This window comes from Theropithecus gelada, chromosome 7b (genome assembly GCF_003255815.1).
Source record: "Theropithecus gelada isolate Dixy chromosome 7b, Tgel_1.0, whole genome shotgun sequence".
NCBI classification, from domain to species: Eukaryota; Metazoa; Chordata; class Mammalia; order Primates; family Cercopithecidae; genus Theropithecus; species Theropithecus gelada.
In genome coordinates this window covers 65,088,604-65,111,900 of record NC_037675.1, presented here as the reverse complement: position 1 = coordinate 65,111,900, position 23,297 = coordinate 65,088,604, and the positions used below count along the sequence as shown (strand labels likewise).

At 42.9% G+C, this 23,297-nt stretch overlaps 1 pseudogene; it reads right to left on the bottom strand.

The window, feature by feature from the left end:
• Window positions 1-15,240: 15,240 nt before the first annotated feature.
• On the bottom strand, window positions 15,241-16,312 carry LOC112629198 (annotated as a pseudogene).
• Window positions 16,313-23,297: the final 6,985 nt, after the last annotated feature.

The window sequence follows — 23,297 nt, the reverse complement described above, 5'->3', positions numbered from 1 at the left end:
CTGGTCTCAAAATTCTGGCAACAAGTGATCCGCCCGCCTCGGCCTCCAGAAGTGCGGAGATTACAGGTTATGTGCCACTGCCCCAGGCCGAGTTACAGTATTTCCCCCCAAACATTAATTCAACCTATCTCCATTAAGAAACTTAAAAATTGTTCAAGAGTGTTATTTCTTCATGGAAGAAAAATTTATCCATTTTTATGTACAAATATTATTTCTCTGTTTATGAAGATTTTTGAATTATGTCAAAGATGAACCAGTTAAAGAATTCATATAAGGCAGATATATATATATATTCAAAGTTAAGGTAAAGGTTTTCTTTTTTTTTTTTAAAGACAGAGTTTTGCTCTTGTTGCCCAGGCTGGAGTGCAATGGCATGATCTTGGCTCACCGCAACCTCTGCCTTCCGGATTTAAGTGATTCTCCTGCCTCACCCTCCCAAGTAGCTGGGATTACAGGCATATGCCACCACGCCTGGCTAATTTTGTATTTTTAGTAGAGATGGGGTTTCTCCATGTTGGTCAGGCTGGTCGAACTCCCGACCTCAGGTGATCCACCCGCCTTAGCCTCCCAAAGTGCTGGGATTACAAGCATGAGTCACCACTACCGACCAAGATTGTCACTTATACTACCATTCTTTGTTTTAGAGACAGGGTCTCGCTTTGTTGCCCCAGCTGCAGTGCAGCGGTGCTGAAACTGCCTTTGCAAAATTATGACTGAGACAGTGAAAGAGATCTAACTTAATTGACTCCATCTTGCTTCTAACCTCCAAGTTGTCCTGTTCATTCCTAGGCGTAGGCTTAACTAACTTTGGGAGAAAGCTAGTTTATAGTTTAAAACAAAGATAACAGCCCTTTCCCAAAGCAGACCTTCTTCTTGCCTGGGGACTAGACTGCCTTTGTAGGACTAACATTAGCCACAAGATTAGAAATTATGGTTTCAGGAGTCTTGCAGCTGGAGCCTACAAGATTCTCACCCTTGCTAAACTGCTCCTAAGATCAGTGCTTGAAATATTTTGCAAGACCCTGTGCTTGGTCAGCTGGTACCACCCAGATCAATAAACTGGCTCATCTGATCTTGTGTTGCCCTCCTAGGAACTGACTCAGCCCAAGAAGACACCTTCGACTCCCTATGACTTCATCCCTGACAAATGGGCACTCCTGGCTCACTGGCTTTCCCCCATCCACCAAGTTGAATGCTCAGCGAGAACAATTTGAGTAAATAATAAAACTCTGGTCTGCTGCACAGCTGGCTGTTGGTGAATTGCTCTTTCTCTATTGCAATTCCCCTGTCTTGATAAATTGGGTCAGTCTAGGCAGTGGGCAAGGTGAACCTATTGAGCAATTATAGCTCACTGCAACCTCAGATTTCTGGGCTCGAGCTCTTCTCTTGCCTCAGCCTCCCATGTAGCTGGGACTACAGGCAGGTGCTTCCATGCCCAGCTAATCTTTATTTTTTGTAGAGATGGATCTTGCTGTGTTACCGAGGCTTGTCTCATACTCCTGAGATCAGGTGATCCTCCTGCCTCAGTGCCCTAAAGCCCTGGGATTACAGGTATGAGTCACTGTGACCAGCCTTGTACTATCATTCTTATTGGATATTGTAATCTTTTTACTATCCTACATAAAATGTTCTGATTATGTAGTATAGAGGGCAATGTAAGTAAATCAATCAGTACTTAAATCTCATTCCAGCTCTGCCACTGACTTCCCTCAACTATAAAATGGTGATAATTTATTTCAGAAATATTGTAAAGATCAAATGAAATAATGTATTCGATTTTATGAAAATGTATTACATAAACTATGAAGTATCATTATTCTTTGGCATTCTGGTATTCTTGGTAATTCAATGTATAAATGTATTTCATTTAACTTCTTTATCAGTTAAATATATTTTTTGAAGCAAATGTATTATAAAGCACCTACGTTTAAAAATCTAAAGTGGCTGGAAGTAGCGGTAAAGTAAAAAGATAGCAACAATTGGAATTATGAAGTTAAGAGATTATTCTGGTCATTGTGGATAGTAAGTAGAAATGGTACGAATTTATAGCACTCATCATTTATACATGAAAATAAATAATCAGGTTTACCAAATCAAAACAATGTGAAAAAGAAAAAAAACAATAGTAACCTGTTATTGAAGTAATATCACACTTCTCGATATGTACATACTCTTGTTGTGGATATGATGTCTGTCTCTTGATTTGATGGTTGAAATAATCAGCTTTTGGCCAGGTGTAGTGGCTCACGCCTGTAATCCCAGCATGTTGGGAGGCTGAGGTGGGAGGATCCCTTGAGCTCAGGAGTTTGAGACCAGCCTGGGCAACATGGCCAAACTCTTTTTCTATTTAAAAATACAAAAAGAAAATTAGCCAGGCATGGTGGCACATAACTATAGTCCCAGCTACTCAGGAGGATCACTTGAGTCCAGGAGTTTGAGGCTGCAGTGAGCTGTAACGTTCCCATTGTACTCCAGCCTGGGCAACAGAGCAAGACCCTCCCTCAAAAAAAACCCAAAAAACAAAAAACAAAAAAAAAGTAAAAAATACAAAAAAAAATTAAAAGTTTTTTTACTGAAAGATATTAAAGGGCTGGGCACGGTGGCTTATGCCTGTAATCCCAGCACTTTAGGACGAGGTGGGCAGATCACCTGACATCGGGAGTTGGAGACCAGCCTGACCAGCATAGAGAAACCCCAACTCTACTAAAAATACAAAATTAGCCAGGCGTGGTGGCGAGCACCTGTAATCCCAGCTATTTGGGAGGCTGAGGCAGGAGAATTGCTTGAACCCAGGAGGTGGAGGTGGCAGTGAACCGAGATTGAGATGGCGCCATTGCAGTCCAGCCTGGGCAACAAGAGCAAAACTCTGTCTCAAAAAAGAAAAGAAAAGATATTAAATAAGACTTTGTTTTAAAAATCCAGGTGAGGTTTCGTATTCAATAAAATAAATAAATAAAATTAGCCATGTGTAGTGGTGAAGTGGCATCGTTATTTGGGGCAAATACCTGCGGTTACTCGTCTTGCGTCAAGAAGATTAAGGACATGGACACACACAAGGAGTGAGTTTAGGAGTTTAGGAGTTTAGGAGCAGAGGTGTAATAGGCAAAGAAAGAGAAAGGAGAACAGCTCTGTCTCTTGCAAGAGACCGGGGCCCCCGAAAGGGAATTCTGGGCTGGAATGGGAGTGCACCGAATTTTATAGGCAGGCTGGAGAAGGCAGTGTCCGATTTACATAGGGCCCACAGATTGGTTATACCAGGTGTAATGTTTACATAGAGCACGGGGAAGGCTTGCCACTGCACTCTAATCTTATTATGCAAATTGACTTTTCATTCGGCCGGCGCCGTGTTGTCCGCTCCTTTTTGTACACGTGACTGGCAAAGAGAAGGGAACGTGGAGCCACCATTCTGAACCTGCCTAGTCCCAGGTAGCCTTTTCCTATTGGCACAGCTGCCGGCATTCACCTGTGCAAGCTTCCAGCTTGCTTGTCTATGTCTGCAGCTCAATTTTACAGGCTGCTCTTTGTTAGAAAAGAAAAGTATTTTGGGGCTGCCTTTTTTTTTTTTTTTTTCTGAGATAGATTTTCGCCCTTGTTGCCCGGGTTGGCGTGCAATGACGCAATCTCAGCTTACCGCAACCTCCGCCTCCCGGGTTCAAGCGATTCTCCTACCTCAGCCTCCCGAGTAACTGAGATTACAGGCATGCACCACCAAGCCTGGCCAAGTTTTTGAATTTTTGGTAGAGACGGGGTTTCTCCATGTTGGTCAGGCTGGTCTCAAACTCCCGACCTCAGGTGATCCACCCACCTGGGCCTCCCAGAGTGCTGGGATTACAGGTGTGAGCCACCAGGCCCAGCAGGGCTGCTTTTCATTAAAAGGGAAACCTTACGGAGGACTTCCTTACCCTCACTATCTGCCTAAAAAATTTCTTTTTAACTCCTACATCAGTGGTGCACACCTGTAGTTCCAATTACTTCGGAGGCTGAGGTGGGAGGATTACTTGGGCCCAAGAGCTTGGGGCTGCAGTTGAGACTCTGTCTCAAGAAAAAAGAAGAAAAAAATAACAGCTTTTTCTAGCCTTAAGTTGAGAAACATCTAAGGTTGCTTCCCCTTGTTATCCTAAATTAGTAAGATTAAAACTACAGTTTCCAAACTGCTGATTTGAAGCGTATCTTCTATTTGCATAACCTAAGTTCTTCCACTTGCGGTATACTTTTCAGCAACAATTTTAGCATATGGCAACCACTTCTGTTCCACAAATGTAAAAATACTAGAGTCCTTGTCCTATCACTGAATGTGAGTGTGTCAGAGTGAATGATGACACCTGGGTGTTGAAATGAAACTTAAATAGTGTTGCCATTGACGCCCAAAGAATACTAACACTTTTACTCCTTTAATGGGAATCTGAGTATAAAATAAGGCCATTTTATTTGACAATGTTGAACTTAACCTGAAGGTTTAGGAAATCCCTTCATCTTTTTGTGTTCTAAAAAAATAGCTACTCCCCCATATGAGTTAGATAAGTTAGATAAGACTCAGGGATGCCTGCCTTGTTTAGCTATGACAGTGCCAGACACAGGCTCTCCAAATCTCCATCACAAATAACTAGCTGAAATGTTTTGTCCTCACTGATCGACAGAAACAAAAAGTGTTTATTTCAGCCTGGCCAACATGGTGAACAATCCCGTCTCTACTAAAAATACAAAAATTAGCCAGGCGTGGTGGCACGCCTGTAATCCCAGCTACTCGGGAGGCTGAGGCAGGAGAATCACTTAAACCCAGGAGGCAGAGGGTGCAGTGAGCCAAGACCGTACCACTGCACTCCAGCCTGGGCAAAAAAGCAAGACTCCATCTCAAAAACAAACAAACAAACAAAAAAACTAACAGCTATTTACATAGCATTTCCATTGTATTAGGCATTATAATAAACTAGCAATGATTTAAAGTACATGAGCATGTGTGTAAGTTGTATGTGAATACTACACCACTTTATATCACAGACTTCAGCATCCGCAGATTTTGGTGTGAAACCAACTTTTTTAAAACTATGACAGTAAGAGAAATCTGACAGACCACTCAGCCTTGCTTCTGACACCATGGTCGCTCCTGGGCATGGGCCAAGCTAACTCTGAGAAGAATTTATACTTTAACTTGAAAGCAAGGACAGTAATAGTCCTTCCCTAAAACTAATGCCCTCCTTGCTCAGGGACTAAAACCTACCTTTGTAAGACTAATGAAAGACCACAAGAATAGGATTGTGGGAGGATTGAACTCTGCTATGCTTGAACTCTGCTAAAATGTAGGCGTAGTTTCCAACCCCCTACTGCTCAGGAGTCACTTGGTCAGAGGTCACAAGATTTGTGACTTCCGCAATTGCTTCTATAGATAACATCACTGTTGTAGAACCTCAGACTGGTTTTATTTTTAGATGTTTTTCAGATGGACCCCACCTGTACTTGTGACTCATGACTCAACTGCTCCTGTGGCCCTACCCAGAGGTGGACTCAGTGCATGAGGACAGTGTTCCTTACATCTATGATTTCATCCCCAACCAGTCAGCAGCACCCATTTCCTAGCCCCCATTGCCCAGCAAATTGTCCATAAAAACCAGAGCCTCTGAGCCTTCTGAGAGACTGATTTGAGTGACAACTCCAGTTTTTTCCCATATGGGTCAGCCTCGTGTCAGTTATACTCTTTCTCTACTGCACTGCTGCAGTCTCACTGAATTGACTGTGTCTGTGCAGTGGGTGATTACAAGGTATGAGGGCAGTTGGGAGGGGGTACTAGAACCAATCCCCCATGGATACTGAGGGAGGACTGCAGCAGTCTTCTCCCCACCATAATAATTCTAATGGATTTGGTTTTTAGTTGGCATAGTCTATCTTTGTATGTAGAATTCTAAAAATTGATTGTATATTATTTTATTCTAAAAGGAGATATTTTCCAAATACCCTACCTCTGCCTCTCCTATCCCTTGCCACTCCTCTTGTTCAGGACCTTATTAACCTCATCTTTCCCCATTACATTACTATCTAGATTCCTCAGCTCCCATCTTAATTTCTCCTTCCTTCCTTCCTTCTTTCTTTCCTTCCTTCCTTCCTTCCTTCCTTCTTTCCTTCCTTCCTTCTTCTCTCTCTTTCTCTCTCTTTCTTTCTCTTTTCTCTCTCCTCTCTCTCTTCTCTTTCTTTTTTTTCTTGTTGCTCAGGCTAGAGTGCAATGGTGTGATCTCGGCTCACTGAAACCTCCACCTCCTGAGTTCAAGCAATTTTCCTGCCTCAGCCTCCCAGGTAGCTGAGATTACAGGCATCTGCCACCATGCCTGGCTACTTTTTGTATTTTTAGTAGAGATGGGGTTTCACCATATTGGCCAGGCTGGTCTGGAACTCCTAACCTCAGGTGATGCTCCCTCCTCAGCCTCCCAAAGTGTTGGGATTACAGGCATGAGCCACCGCACCTGGCCTAATTTTTCTTATTGCTAGCAAATTTGTCTTCCTAAAGATTACTATGCCAATCCCAGCATTCTTTCATCCTCTTTTTGTTCCTTTTTGTAGCTCTCTGTTGCCAAAGAATAAAGTGCAATTTTGTAGCATCGATTTTAAATTTTTCTGCAATGAGGTTTAACTTCATCTCTTTCTCCCATGAACACTTTCAGCTGTTTTAAAAACCTACCTAGCTATTTCTAGTCTCACCATTGTTACCCTAATTAACAGAGGTTCTCTAAACAAAAATTATATTTATTTGGGAATAGGACATTGCAATGTGCCATAGTAAACGATGCATAGATGCATATTCAAGGAGGTAAAGGAAGACAAAGGTTTTTGTTTTTGTTTTTGTTTTTTTTTAAACACATCTGTGCTTGGAAAAGATTTTTGTTTTTAATTTTTAAAATTTATTTTATTTTGAGACAGGGTGTCACTCTGTCACCCAGGCTGGAACTCAGTGGTGTGATCTCATCTCCCTGCAACCTCTGCCTCCTGAGCTCAAGCAATTCTCCCATCTCAGCCTCCTGAGTAACTGAGACCACAGGCACTCATCACCATGTCTGGCTAATTTTTTTGTATTTTAGTAGAGACGGGGTTTCACCACGTTGCCCAGGCTGGTCTCGAACTCCTGAGCTCAAGCCATCCATTTGCCTTGGCCTTCCAAAGTGCTGGGATTACAGGCACGAGCCATCATGCCTGGCTATTTTATTTTATTTTGAGACAATCTCACTCTGTCGCCCAGGCTGGAGTGCAATGGCATGATCTCAGCTCACTGCAACCTCTGCCTCCTGGGTTCAAGTGATTCTCCTGCCTCAGCCTCCCAAGTAGCTGGGATCACAGGCATGCACCACCATACCCGACTAATTTTTGTATTTTGAGTAAAGATGGGGTTTTGTCCTGTTGGCCAGTCTAAGCCACCGCACCTGGCCCGTTTTGTTTTTTAAAACAAGTGATCCCATATTGATTCTAACAACTTCAACACTGTGTTCACTCAATCTCCTTTTCTATGTCTTGAATGGTTTGCTTCCAAAATTTCCCCTCTGGGCTGGGCACCGTGGCTCACGCCTGTAATCCCAGCACTTTGGGAGGTGGAGGTGGGTAGACTGCTTGAATTCAGGAGTTGGAGACCAGCCTGGCCAACATGGTGAAACCCCATTTCTACTAAAATACAAAAATTAGCTGGGTGTGGTGGTGAATGCCTGTAATCTCAGCTAACAGGGAGCCTGAGGCAAGATAATTGCTTGAACCCAGGAGGTGAAAGTTGCAGTGAGCCGAAATCGTGCCACTGCACTCCAGCCTGGGCGACAGAGTGGGACTGTGTCTCAAAAAACAACAACAACAACAGAAACCCCAAATTTCCCCCTCTAAATTTCTATTCAACACAAATGCTATTTCTTCCCTGTTTGGGAAATAATGTCTTTGATTATTCTATTATTATTCCCCTGATACTGTGGCTGTACTTCCATTAAAGCTTTTTTCTTTCTTTTTTGTTTTTTTCTTTTTTTGAGACAGGGTCTCACTATGTTGCTCAGGCTGGTCTCAAACTCCTGGGCTCAAGTGATCCTCCCACCTCAGCCTCCCAAAGTGCTGGGATTAAAAGCATGAGCCACTGCACCTGGCCCATTCCCTTAAAGTTTTAACACAGTTGTTTTTCATTACAGTATGCTGTGTATATTTTTAATCTGCCCTTCTGATTAAGAGCTTCTTGAGGGCAAGACAGTGTCTTATTCCTCTCTGTATCTTCTCTAGCCCTTACCCTAAACCTTGCACTTGGTAAGCATTCAATATTTGTTCTTTTCATTAAAATGAATGGAAAACAATTTCCTATTTGGCCTCACATAACATTTTGTGTAACATATGTTTATTATATCTAAACTAAATATAATGTGAAAGTTCAAGACTCAGAAGTCAGTTGAATGTTGTTTGCTGTAAGGCAGAAGATGGAATTTCCTAAAATAGTGGTTACAAGTGAATAGAAAATATTGAACAGGTACTCTTAAGAGTTCTCAGGAGTTGGCTAAGCTTGGTGACTCATCCCTGTAATCCCAGCACTTTGGGAGGCAATTGTTGGTGGATCACTCGAACCCAGGGGTTTGGGACCAGCCTAGGCAGCATAGTAAACACCCTGTCTATTTTTATAAAATTATAAGGGCCCCGTGCGGTGGCTCAAGCCTGTAATCCCAGCAGGCTGAGGCAGGCGGATCACAAGGTCAGAAGATTGACACCATCCTGGCTAACACGGTAAAACTCTGTCTCTAATAAAAATACAAAAAAGTAGCCAGGCGTGATGGGGGGTGCCTGTAGTCCCAGCTACTCAGGAGGCTGAGGCAGGAGAATCGCCTGAATCCAGGAGGCGGAAGTGGCTGTGAGCTGAGATCGCGCCAATGCACTCCAGCTTGGGAGACAGAGCGAGACTCCACCTCAAAAAAAAAAAAGAAAGAAAGAAAGAAAGAAAGAATATACATATATATTACATATATTTTTTTTTTCTTTCTTTTTTCTTTTTTGTTTGTTTAAAGAAAGAGTTCTTGGGGGTAACATAGCTACTATATATGAGTGTGGACTCTAGTTTCTGAGTTCTGGCTCTACTAGCTACTAGATGACCTTGAATATATTCTTTAATGTTTCCATACCTCAAATTTTCTTTTTCTTTTTTTTTTTTTTTTTGAGACGGAGTCTCGCTCTGTGCCCCAGGCTGGAGTGCAGTGGCGCGATCTCGGCTCACTGCAAGCTCCGCCCCACCGGGTTCACGCCATTCTCCTGCCTCAGCCTCCCGAGTAGCTGGGACTACAGGCGCCCGCCACCTCGCCTGGCTAATTTTCTTGTATTTTTAGTAGAGACGGGGTTTCACCGTATTAGCCAGGATGGTCTCGATCTCCTGACCTCGTGATCCGCCCGTCTCGGCCTCCCAAAGTGCTGGGATTACAGGCTTGAGCCACCGCGCCCGGCCTCCATACCTCAAATTTTCATATGTGGGATGAGGATAGAAATAATATCTACCATATAGTTGTGAGGATTAAGGTGGTTACTCTCTGCAAGGCACATCAGATAGTACCTGTCATATAAGTACCAATAAAGTTACCTTCATTATTAAAATTGGCTATCCAAAAAGAGAAAGTTTCACTTTCTTGTTGTTTTCTAGTGATCATTTAAGTGAAATAATTCCAAATAATTGATTACTAAACAGCTCCTGAACATACTGGTTTGACCAGAACCTGTGGCAAATGTCAAATAATCAGGTTCAAACAAGTTTTAATCATTCTTCAGGCTTCAATATCTTTGTAGGGGAGTTGAATGAGAATGGACTTCTAAAGTTTATTCACTGATATTTATTCAAGAACCATTTCTGGGCTGGGCGCCGTGGCTCATGCCTGTAATCTCAACACTTTGGGAGGCTGAGGCAGGCGGATCACCTGAGGTCGGGAGTTCGAGATCAGCCTGACCAACATGGAGAAACCCCATCTCTACTAAAAATACAAAATTTGCCAGGTGTGGTAGCACATGCCTGTAATCCCAGCTACTTGGGAGGGTGAGGCAGGAGAATCTCTTGAACTCGGGAGGCAGACGTTGTGGTGAGCCGAGATGGCGCCATTGCACTCCAGCCTGGGCAACAAGAGCGAAACTCTGTCTCAAAAAAAAAAAAAAAAATCTGGGTTAGAAATACAGAAATCGAGGACACAGTTCCTGTCTTCAACTAACTCATGAACTAATATAGAAGACAGTCTCGAAGGACTCACCCAGGTGAGAAATGGAAGGAAGTGAGTTCAAGACAGAGAAATCACAACCATAAAAAAGAATGAAATAATGTCCTTTGAGGCAACATGGATGCAGCTGGAGGTCATTACCTAAGCAAATTAACACAGAAAAACACAAATAATGTTCTCACTTGTAAGTAGGAGCTAAACCTTGAGTACACATGGACATAAAGATGGAAACAACAGACACTGGGGACTCCAAAAAGTGACGAGGAAGGGCTGAAAACTAACGTGTACTATGCTCACTACCTGGGTGATGGGATCAGTTGTACCCCAAATCTCAGTGTCATGCAGTATAGTATACCCATGTAACAAATCTGAACAAGTACCTTCCAAATTATACGTATGTGTGTATATATATATACAGAGAAATAGTCTGAACACATGGAGCATGGAATATTCAGGGAACTTCATTTCAGAATAATTGAACATCAGGTGAGAATAACTGAATACAGCACAGTGGTAAGAAAGACAGGTGGGAGCAGGATGATGAAGACCTCGCATGTGAGGCCTGGTTAGCACCTGGCTTCCCTCAGCTTGCATACCTCATGGCTTTGGTCAGGAAAACAAAAAGCCAGGCGAAAGCCAGGCACCATTGTGTGCACCTGTCACCCAGTTACTCAGGAGGCCTAGGCAGAAGGATTGCTTGGGTCCAGGAGTTTGAGGCTTCAGTGCCCTGTGATTGGCCTATGAATAGCCACTACACTCCGGCTTGGGCAAGAAGGCAAGACCCTGCATATATATTTAAAAGTCAGGTGGGTAGCCAAAGAGCCTCTGTGAAATCAACGTTATGTGTAAATTAGACCTCAAGTACCTGCTGTTCCTCAGGTATCTTGAGAAACCTAAATTTAGTCCTTCATGAATGCCAAACAAAAATCAGAATTTCATCTTAAGGCAAGGGGAAACATGGAAGGGTATTAAGCAGGGTAGAACTGTGAGCACGTTTACTTTTCAGAAAGCAGTTTTGAAAGCAGTGTGGAAAACAGATTTGAGGGGTGGCAAACAGAGGCAGAGGTACGGAGAAGAGAATGCATTCTGTCTGGAGATGCTGAGCTTGAGGTAATGGTGGACATTTGAATGGTTAAGATGTTAAGACCACAGTAAGACATCAGATTCAGTACTTCAAATACAGTTTCCAAGGTATATTCTGTTCTTAGCATACTCTCAGTCCAATTTCCTACAACTGCTATGATTATATGTGTGTGGTTGTTAATTCACATTATAGTCTAAGAAGTTTTAACATAAAGAAGGTCATTTTAGCCTTTTTCCATAATCCTACAAGGCAGAGAGGACTATTCTCCCCATTTTGCAGTGAGGAATTATATAATACCTCTGAGGTTGTACATGATTTATTTGCCTAAGATCACAGAGGAATGAGGTGCAGTGGCATGCTCTCAGCTCACTGCAACCTCTGTCTCTTGGGTTCAAGTGATTCTCCTGCCTCAGCCTCCTGAGTAGCTGGGATTACAGGTGTGAGCCACCATGTCTGACCACAAACCTAGCTTTTCTGATTCAAGATAGTGTTTGCTCCATAACAGTGTACTATAAACACTTGTAGTATAACCCATCAGTGTCTGTTTTGCTCCCAGCACTGTGTTAGTAAAAACTTTTTTAAAATTAGAAGATCAGGTAAGGCCCTTGCCTCTGAGAAACAGCAGTATTGGCCAGGCACCATGGCTGAAACCTGTAATCCCAGTACTTTGGGAGGCTGAGGCCAGTGGATCACCTAAGACAAGAGTTTGAGACCGCCTAGGGAACATGGTGAAACCCTGTCTCTACCAAAAAACACAAAAAATCAGCCAGGAGTGGTGGCGGGTGCCTGTGGTCCCAGCTACTTGGGAGGCTGAGGTGGGAGAATCGCTTGAACCTGGGAGGCGGAGGTTGCAGTGGACTGAGATAGCACCACTGCACTCCAGCCTGGGTGAGAGAGTGAGAGAGACCCCGTCACACACACACACACACACACACACACAGCAGTACTGGTTTTTGACAACACTGTACACTGACAATCCGATCTGGCTTCTGGTTCTAATTCTGCCTCTAACCACTTCTGTGATTATATTTTATTAGAAAATAACAGAAACTCAGCCGGGCACGGTGGCTCATGCTTGTATTCCCAGCACTTTGGGAGGCCAAGGCAGGCCAATCACCAGAAGTCGGAGTTCAAGACCAGTCTGACCAACATGGAAAAACCCCGTCTCTACTAAAAATACAAAATTAACTGGGCATGGTGGCATGTGCCTGTGCAATCCCAGCTACTTGGGAGGCTGAGGCAGGAGAATTGCTTGAGCCCGGGAGGCAGAGATTGCGGTGAGCCGAGATCACGCCATCGTGCTCCAGCCTGGGTGACAGACCGAGACTCTGTCTAAAAAAAAAAGAAAAAAAAGAAAATAACAGAAACTCAACTCAAACAAATCTAAGTCAAGAGGGGGATTTATGGGCTCATGAAATCCAAGGAGGAATTGAACAATCAGGTGTCAAGAAAGGCAGAGCTGCCAGTGTGGTGGCTCACGCCTGTAATCCCAGCACTTTGGGAGGCCGAGGCGGGTGGATCACCTGAGGTCAGGAGTTCAAGACCAGCCTGGCCAACATGGAGAAACCCAGTCTCTACTAAAAACACTAAAATTAGCCAGGTATGGTGATGGGCCCCTGTAATCCCAGTTACTTGGGAGCCTGAGGCAGGAGAATCACTTGAACCCATGAGGTGGAAGTTGCAGTGAGCTGAGATCACACCACTGCACTCCAACCTGGGCAACAGATCAGACTCCGTCTCAAAAAGGCAGGGCTAGCCTGGGCATGGTGGCTAACGTCTGTCATTCCAGCACCTGAGGAGGCTGAGGTGGGAAGGCTGTAATTCCAGCGCTTGCCCAGGAGTTTGAGACCAGCTTGGGCAATATGATGAAACCCCATCTCTACGAAAAATACAAAACTTAGCTGGGTATGGTGGTGCGTGCCTAATGGGAGGATCCATTGAGCCTGGAAGGTTGATGCTACAGTGAGCCATGATCAAGCCACTGCACTCCAGCCTGGGTGACAGAGCCAGACCCTGTCTCAAAAACAAACAAAACAAAAAACAAACAAACAAAAGGCGGGGCTGCAGAGATGAAACACGGGGCCTGAACCTTGTTAGGAGTCTTTCCAAGTCTTGTATCTATTGCTTTTGGTATGGCAGTTTCACTCTCTCTCAACACTAACCAGCTTTCTCTAAAGGTAGGACATATGTCTACTATGTTTCTAAGTTTAGACTTAAAAGTTTTAACCATTGGAGAGAAACCACCCCAATCTCTCACTGTCCGAAAGTACAAAAATCTCAGGGAACCCACTCCCTGGCCCAGCAGAGGGTGGGAACCCAATCTGTGGTTACCCAGAGGAATGCATTCCACAGAGTTCTAGCAAGATCATCACAGGTGCCAATTTTCTTCGGTATGATATGAAAGATACAAACCTTAAATACGGGGGATGATATAGTTAGGTAGGATAGAAAGCCATTGTTCCAGGTAGGGGAAAGAAGCCTTGAGTTAGTGATGTAGGTAGTCTAGGAATGAAAAGACAAGTCTGACTGGAGGACAAGGCTGGGTCCTTGTTCCCATAGGAAATAAGCATGAATTGCTAGGGTAGGAAGTGATTATAATGGACCAAAAAGCTAAACATAGAATTTGTTTTATTTGAAGCAGCCATTATAGGTTTCTTGTATAGATTCAACTATGACTTCTGAAATCTCACTTTATAACAAAGAAATCTTGAATCACTTCCTAGAATACTCCTTCCTTGTCTTAACTGAACTTAGGTTAGGGTGGTAGCAGTGGGAATGAAGAATGGGTGAGGGAATTCAGAGAAGGAAAGCTAAAAAGACAACACGTGGTCTAATCTGGAACCTAGAAGGATAGCACTCTCAAAGACTATTTGACACAAGCATCTTGAAAGCAGGAGCTATATCTTATTAACATTGCATCTCCAAGAACCTAGCACAGTCAGCAAATATCACATTAATAAACTGAGTGACTCTCATAAAATGAGAAAATTAAGAAGATGACCTCTAAGCCCCTTCCAGCTCCACAAATCTTTGAGTCTGTTTCTCATATTGATCTTAAAAGTCATGAAAGTCCTCGAATATCTACACACAAAAATGATAGGTTGTTAAAAAGGTTAAGATGGGTAGTGTTTGGTGGCTCACGCCTATAATCCCACCACTTTGGGAGGCAGAGGCCGGTGGATGGCTTGAGCTCAGAAGTTGGAGACCAGCCTGGGCAACATGGTGAAACCCTGTCTCTAAATAAACAAACAAACAAACAAACAAAACAAAAAATATGCAAAAGGGCTGTAAATTGTAGTATACTTACAAAAATGGGTATTCAAAAATATATTAAACACATTTTATAATGATTTTCACCAAGGACTAAAGTTTATTAAAAGTTTACATTTTTCAGAAAATTTAATTAACTAGAATATTCCATTTTCTTTTTTTGCAGGGTGGCCGGGGGAGCTTTCTGGTAAGCACCGTAAAGTCTGATGGGCAAATTCTAAAAGAGTTGTAACACTTAGAATATTCCATTCTGATTGAGAATTTTCTCCAGTATATTCATTATTATAAACATCAAAATATTAGGGGCAAATCAACACCTACTAAGATGTCTAAATGGTGAATGTGCAGATGTGACTGGAGATTTCAAGACCTGAACTTAAAAAAAAAAAATCTTTTGAACCAGTAAGACATCTATATTTCCAATCATTGTTGGGGCGAAAAAAGGCATCAATCAGATTTTTTTCACTGTTATAATAACTTTAATTTACCTTGCATTTTACAGAAGTCTATGAACGATTTTAAAAAAGCACTTCCTTACCCCATATCACATTTGTCTGATAGTTGCTAAGCAGGCAATGAGTATGTCAACAGCTTGAGCATCAGCATCTTGCAAGGATTGCAGACCAACCAACTACTCACCAAACAACTTGGCAGCTTTGTTATCTTGTTTTTAATACAATGGTATATCCACTGTAATGGCAAACCTGTCCAGCCACATCTCCACAACACGCTTTGCAAAATCAGTGATTAGCAAATTAGTTAGCTTTGGCACGGAGCTGTGCTCACTTGCCAGTGACAGCCTGGAAGCCAGTTTTGATACTGGCAACAGAACATCTAGAATGACAAGTTTCACGCTGCGGGAAATAGAGTCGCCTGTCCTTCTGCAGGATTGCGTCTGGTGATTGGCATGTGTGACAAGTGACATATTCCTTGATATATCTTCTCAAGACATTTTCTCTATTTCTGTTGGAATCTTTTTTTGATTACAAGTTGGTTATTACTATCTATAGAATCACTTGTACCCAGTTCAGCCAATGAAAATGCAAGGAGATGTTTGGGCCGATGATGTAATAGTTAACAGATATCTGTAACGTTGACAAAAGAAGTTTTCTTGGTTCCTACTCAGACGACCTGTGGAGGTTTCATGACAGATTTCCTTTTTTCCCCAGCAACCATATCTAGATTCTTTTCCCTCAGGATGTTGAACACTCGATTCAGTAGCTCCTCATATGTGTAGTCTCTTTCTGAGCCTGCCCAAGCAGGGCCTGATTACTGAATGACACACCATCATCTTTTTTGCTGTCTTCATCTTCCAGAGCCTCACCTTTCTCTAGTATTTCATCCTTATCTGGGAACTTGACCTTCTTCTTTTTCTTCTTTTTATTGCCAAACATAATGTCAAGGTCATCCTCTGGTTCAGCTGATTCTTGAACACTACTTTCAATCTGAAGATCCTTTACACCTTCAGCTTCATCAATATCAAATATCTTTTCAGTTTTTTTCTTCTTTTTCTTTTGATTAAAGAAGTTCAAGTCATCTAGATCATCAGAAGCATATTTTTTCCTACTGTCCTCTTCATCAGCTCCAAGTCTTTGTCCTCAGTTGGCTCTGGCTCCACTTCTTTCGTTTCTGAAGGCTGAGTTTCCTCTGTTTGGGTATCCCCTTCCTCATCTAACATAAAAGGCTTCTTCTTCTTTTTCTTCTTACTCTTAGTAGGATCAAAAATCATGTCGTCCCCAGACATGGCTGCAGTTTGAGTGAGCTCAGCATGGACCGGAAGTCAGATGGGTCAGCTGGAGTGCAATGGAGCGATCTCGGCTCACCGGAACCTCCGTCTCCCAGGTTCAAGCCATTCTCCTGCCACAGTCTCGAGTAGTTGAGATTACAGGCATACAGCACCACATCCGGCTAATTTTGTATTTTTAGTAGAGACGGGGGTTTCTCCATGTTGGTCAGGCTGCTCTCGAACTCCTGACCTCAGGTGATCCGCCTGCCTTGGCCTCCCAAAGTGCTGGAATTATAGGTGTGAGTCACCATGCCCGGCCCAGTCAGATTTTAAGAACAAGAAAAATAGGACTGAGAAGAGAATTGTTAACAAGGAAAGAGGAAAAACGTCTTAGGGAGTAATTTTCTTAAAAAATATTACAGAGTTTGGGTAAAGGAAAACAGTATAAATGGTCTCTATGGTAAGGAAGAATTCCACAGTCAGCTCAGCCTATGTGGGCTAGAAATAAAGCGGGTGATGGGGCCATTTATTATCATTCATTTATTTTGTTCTATTTTTGCTTTTTGCCTGGGATACTTTTAGACCATTTCTGTGTAAGGTACTTTCCCTTAGAATTTTACCTTGGGAGAAGGTGATTCAAACGTTGAGGCATAAAAACCTTAGAAGATAGAAAACTCATTATCCATTAATGATAAAATTTTATTAATATACATCACACATTTTATTTACATTTGTGCTATCACAGAGATTTTTGAGAATTCAGAGGAAATCCTATTTTTGAGAAATATAATAAAACTAATCAAAGATGCAGGATAAAATCATTAGGTGTATATATAAAGAATTTAATTAACATAGGTTTAATTTTTCAAAAATAACTTATTCATAATGAATATTTATTGATGCCCATAATGTACTATTACTGATATCGACATATCACAAATATTCTAGTAATAGCCGAGTGCTATGGCTTGAACCTATAATCCCAGCTACTTGGGAGGGTGAGGCAGGATTGCTTAAGGCCAGGAGTTCAAGACCAGCCTGGGCAACATAGTGAGACCTGGTCCCTAAAAAAATAAAAATAAAACAATTCTATAATGGGCTGGGCACGGTGGCTCATGCCTGTAATCCCACCACTTTGGAAGGCCAAGGTGGGTGGATCATGAGGCCAGGAGATCGAGACCATCCTGGCCAACATAGTGAAACCCCGTTTCTACCAAAAATACAAAAATTAGCTGGGCATGGTGGCACATGCCTGTAATCCCAGCTACTTGGGAAGCTGAGGCAGGAGAATCGCTTGAACCCCGGAGGTGGAGACTGCAGTGAGCCAAGATTGTACCACTGCACTCCAACCTGCTGACAGAGTGAGACTGTCTCAAAGAAAAAAAAATCTATAATATTAACAATTTATGGCAAATAGTTTGCAATATATACATTTTATCATTTAATAATAAAAAATTAAATTAGGTTCCAGATAGGCAAAAGAAAACAAGTTAATGACAATAAATATTCAGTTTAAAATGAATATTATAATTTTGTTAAGTAAAATAATTGTAAACATAGATTACTTAGAATGTATATTTCTAAAGATAAAGTTCTTTGACCTCATTGTAAAAGTAGTTGAATCAGTGATTTATCTCAATCCAACATAATAAGGTACAAATTTAATTTGCCTATGGAAGGTAAAATGTCCAAGTTACCTAAGACTGCATATTGTTTCCTTACTACTTTTATGAAAGTTACATTAGACAGCAACATTTTACCTTTATAGAATATCTATGTCAAAAAAATTTTATTAATGTATAAAATTAAACTGAGGGCTAGGCGAGGTGGCTCACACCTATAATCCCAGTACTTTGGGAGGCTGAGGCAGGTGGATCACGAGGTCAGGAGTTCAAGACTAGCCTGGCCAACATGGCGAAAGTGCATCTCCACTAAAAATACAAAAATTAGCTGGGTGTGGTGGCACATTCCTGTAATCCCAGCTACTTGGAAGGCTGACGCAGGAGAATTGCTTGAAACCAGGAGGTGGAGGTTGCAGTGAGCCAAGATCACGCCACAGCACTCCAGCCTGGGCGAAAGAGCAAGACTCCATCTCAAATAAAAATAAAAATAAAAATAAACTCAAGCACAGAGAAGGATATAAGAAAATCAACATGTTAATTATGAAGCATGGATATGACACAGTTCTCATATCATGGGATATCTTTATTTGGCTTTTGCAGGAAAGACACTGAATCACACCCAGGTAGTATATCCCTACTTGGCAGCAATATTTTTTCTTCAAAAAAATGTTTATTCACATTCTGAGAGAATGGAGAAAATAAACAAAAATTTAAAAAATTAAAATGTTACGCTTTGTGATAAAAATACTTGCCATAGAATGTTTATATTTGAATCTTTTAATATAGTTAATTTTTTTTTTTGTTTTCTTTTTACTTTTTTCTTTTTCTTAGAGGCAGGGTCTCACTACATTGCCCAGGCTGGTCTTGACCTTCTGGCCTCAAGCAATTCTCCTGCCTTGGCCTCCCAAAATTTTGGGATTATAGGCATGACCCACGGTGCCTGGCCTATAGTTAAACTTCAATTAAATTTTAAGGTATTCTATTAGGAAAATTTCAGAGGGAATATGGATAGAAACCACCCAAACTACTATTCTTTATACCATGGCTCTTTGGTATGTAGGTAAGACCATGTCCGGCTCATTAACAATGATTTATTGCACCAGTGTCAGCTCCTTCAAGTTCTGTCAGCTTGTATTATTTTTCCTGTTTAGTGCAGTTATAGGTAAAATTTCCATTTCTCTATCATCTTTGTTCCCACTACTGTTAAAGAGAATATTGCATTCTGACAAAATATACCAGTGCTAAAGGACTCATAAATCAGCCATGTGATATAATGATCACCTCTACTTTGTTTTACATACTTTCCTCTTTCTCTGCCATCTCTGGGATAAACAGTCCCTAGAATAGGAAATTCTTCAGATGAATCTGAATAATTCCCTTGTAAACAAATTATTTTGACAGAAAAGCACATACACAATCCCTCAGCCTGACGCTGTTCTCCCTTCTCTCTATAAACCAAGATGCTCCTTGTCTTCAAATGCCAACGAATCATCTGTTTCACAGAACCATTCATAGAGAATCCAATGCCACCTCTCTGCTTACTCCACGGAGTGATTACTTTGTCTCATTTTCCAGAGCTGTTTCGTATACCTGGCTTTACACCTTCTTTGAATATATTTGGATATTTTTCTCATGTTTTATCTCCTTCACTACATTGCTAATGCTTCAATATTAGATACAAGGGTTGGCCGGGCTTGGTGGCTCCTGCCTGTAATCCCAGCACTTTGGGAGGCTGAGGCAGGCAGATTACGAGGTCAGGAGATTGGGACCATCCTGGCTAACACAGTGAAACCCTGTCTCTACTAAAAATACAAAAAATTAGCTGGGTGTAGTGGCGGGTGCCTGTAATCCCAGCTACTCGGGAGGCTGAGGCAGGAGAATCACTTGAACCCAGGAGGCAGAGGTTGCAGTGAGCTGAGATCGCACCACCGTGCTCCAGCCTGGTGACAGAGCAAGACTCTGTCTCAAAAAAAAAAAAAAAATGGCCGGGCGTGGTGGCTCAAGCCTGTAATCCCAGCACTTTGGGAGGCCGAGACGGGCGGATCACGAGGTCGGGAGATCGAGACCATCCTGGCTAACACGGTGAAACCCCGTCTCTACTAAAAAATACAAAAAAAAAAACTAGCCGGGCGAGGTGACGGGCGCCTGTAGTCCCAGCTACTCGGGAGGCTGAGGCAGGAGAATGGCGTAAACCCGGGAGGCGGAGCTTGCAGTGAGCTGAGATCCGGCCACTGCACTCCAGCCTGGGCGACAGAGCGAGACTCCGTCTCAAAAAAAAAAAAAAAAAAAAAATTAGACACAAGTTTGTTCCAACCAGGAATGGACTAATATTTGCCTGTAGTCCTTTGAATTCAAATGAAACATTTTAATTTTTTCCTAGTTCCAAAATCTCATTCAAATCTATCCCCTCCTTTCCAACCCCCCAGGACCAAGGTCCTAGTTCAGGCTCTCATTGTTTCTCACCTGATGACTACAATAATCTTCTAATTATTTACCTAGCCTTCACTCTCTGACCTCTGACAATTCGTCTTTGATTTCTTTCCCAGTTATCCTTCTAAAACACAGTTCTAATGGTGTCACTCCCTAGCCTAAAAGCCTTCCATGGCTCCCACTGTCTACAAAATTAAATCCCTGTGGTATTCAAGGATTTACAACCTAATACTATCCTCCCTTTGTAATCCCACTTCCAATCACCCTTGCTACTCTATGCTATAAGCTACTTTTTTTTTTTCATTTTAAAATTTTTACTGTTTGAGACAAGGTCTTACTCTGCTGTTCAGGCTGGAGTGCAGTGGTACAAATCATAGCTCACTGTAACCTCTAACTCCTGGGCTCAAGCAATCTTTCCACCTCAGCCTTAAGAGTAGCAAGGGCTATAGGCATGTGCCATCACACTCAGCTAATTTTTAAATGTTTCTTTATTTTTGAGACTTGAGTCTAGCTCTGTTGCCCAGGCTGGAGTGCAGTGGCACAATCTTGGCTCACTACAACTGCCACCTCCCAGGTTCAAGCAATTCTCCTGCCTCAGCCTCCTGTGTCGCTGGGATTACAGGCGCCTGCCACGATGCCTGGCTAATTTTTGTATTTTTAGTAGAGATGGGATTTCACCATGTTGGCCAGGCTGGTCTCAAACTCCTGACCTCAAGTGATCCACCAGCCTCGGCCTCCCAAAGTGCTGGGATTACAGGCATGAACCACTGCACCAGGCCCCCATTAATTTTTTAGAAAATATTTTTGTAGAAATAGGGTCTTGCCATGTTGCCTAGGCTGGTGTCAAACCACTGACCTCAAGTGATCCTCTCACCTCAGTTTCCCAAAGTGCTGGGATCAAAGGAGTGAGCCACTGCACCTGGTCTCTATGGACTATTGTTTACCAAATACATTTTTGCCTATCACTATCTTCTTTCACTTTCTCTTCCCAAAATGGGCTTCTTCACCTATCCATATTTTGCTCTGTAAAACAATCCAGCTCAACAGGATCACCTCCTAACACCTTTCTTCCGTTCCTAGTCAAACTTGTCCTTCTCCTTTCCAAGGCATGCTGTTTATGTCTCTGTTTTACACTTGCCATCTGCTCCGTACTCTAGAAGTAGTCCTATCTTTATCTCCCTTTTATACTGTGAACAGCTTGAGAGCATGGGTGATGATTTATTCCTATTTCTGTGGCCACAGCCTAGCAAGTGGAGTGGGAGGAGGAGAGTACCTGTCCCGGGGAAATGAAAATATTTTTCTCTTTTTTTTTTTTTTTTTTTTTTGGAGATAGGGTCTCACTCTGTTACCCAGGCTGGAATGCAATGGCACAATCAGGGCTCACTGCAGCCTTGACCTCCCGGGCTCAAACAATCCTCCTGCCTCAGTCTCCCAGTTATCTGGGACTACAGATGTGGGCCACCATGCCTGGCTTTTTTTTTTTTTTTTTTTTTTTTTTTTGAGATAGAGTTTCACTCTTGTTGCCTAGGTTGGAGTGCAATGGCGCGATCTCGGCTCACAACTTCCGCCTCCAGGGCTCAAGCAATTCTCCTGCCTCAGCCTCCCGAGTAGCTGGGATTACACCCGAGTAGCTGGGATTACAGGCATGTGCCACCCCGCCGCTAATTTTTTATTTTCAGTAGAGAGGGGGTTTCTCCATGTTGGTCAGGCTGGTCTTTAACTCCCGACCTCAGGTGATCCGCCCGCCTAGGCCTCGCAAAGTGTTGGGATTACAGGCGTAAGCCACTGCGCCCAGCCCTGCCCGGCTAATTTTGTTCATTTTTTGTAGAGGTGGGGTCTCCCCACATTGCCCAGGCTGTTGTCATACTCCTGGACTCAAGCCATCCTCCCTCCTCGACCTCCCAAAGTGTTGCGATTACAGGCGTTAACTACCACGCCTGAAGGAAAACATTTCTGGTGTCTTAAAGGCACGGGGCAATTTCAAGCCTGTTTCTTGGAAGTAGTTCACATTCTTTAATTACAGACCTTCACCTGACCATGGCCGGGTGGGGTGGCTCACGCCTGTAAACCCAGCACTTTGGGAGGCCAAGGCAGGAGAATCACTTCAGCCCAGGAGTTGGAGACCAGCCTGGGCAATATAGCGAGACTCTGTCTCCTCTCTCTCTCTCCAGATATACATAAAAGACACTCACCTGACCTGAGGAGTCCAGAGACCTTATAAACTGCTCTAGCTAGAAGTCAAGTTGGTAACTTGTGAGACAGGGAAGTTAAGCGTCTAAATTAACGTTATCAAACTTAAAAATCTATATACTGCATTCATCCTCTACATTTATTCTGTGCAAGCCCTCTAGGTATTAGAATCTATGAAAAGGAAATTTTACACTTAAGTCAAGAACACCTGTGCTCCCTTAACATATACCAAAATATTTGATAAATGACACAGTATTTTGAATTTGTAGGTGGCTGGGTTTTCTTTTGCAGACCACACCTGTTAATATCACCTGGCTCTGTCTTGGGATCTACATGTAGTCTTGCCAACACTGGTCAATTGACACGTGGTTTTCCGAACATCAGTCGCCTGGGACAGCTCTGTAATTACTTGTTAATTACTTGAGTCGAATGATTCCGGACTCGTGGTGGTTGCTTCGCCTTCACTGATCATTCACCATTTGGTTCTGTGCCAGCAGAATGTCCGGCTGCTTGGTCACAGGCATTGCACAAGCTGGCACCAGGATCGTGGCCTCTTCAAGTCAACGTCTGGCTGAGGGAATCCGGCGACACTAGCCCGCGTGGAAGAAGGGCTGAAGGTAGAGCAGGGAAACACGCCGCGACGCCTGCTGGTGGTTATTACCGGGGACCTCAAAGCGGCCGCCTGCCGATCCTCAACGCCAAGCAGCCGCCGGATGCGCTCGGGGCTGAACCTCGCAGCCCGGCCCCTCAGGGATCCCGGGCGGGGGCGGGGCGGGGCGGGGCGGGGCGGC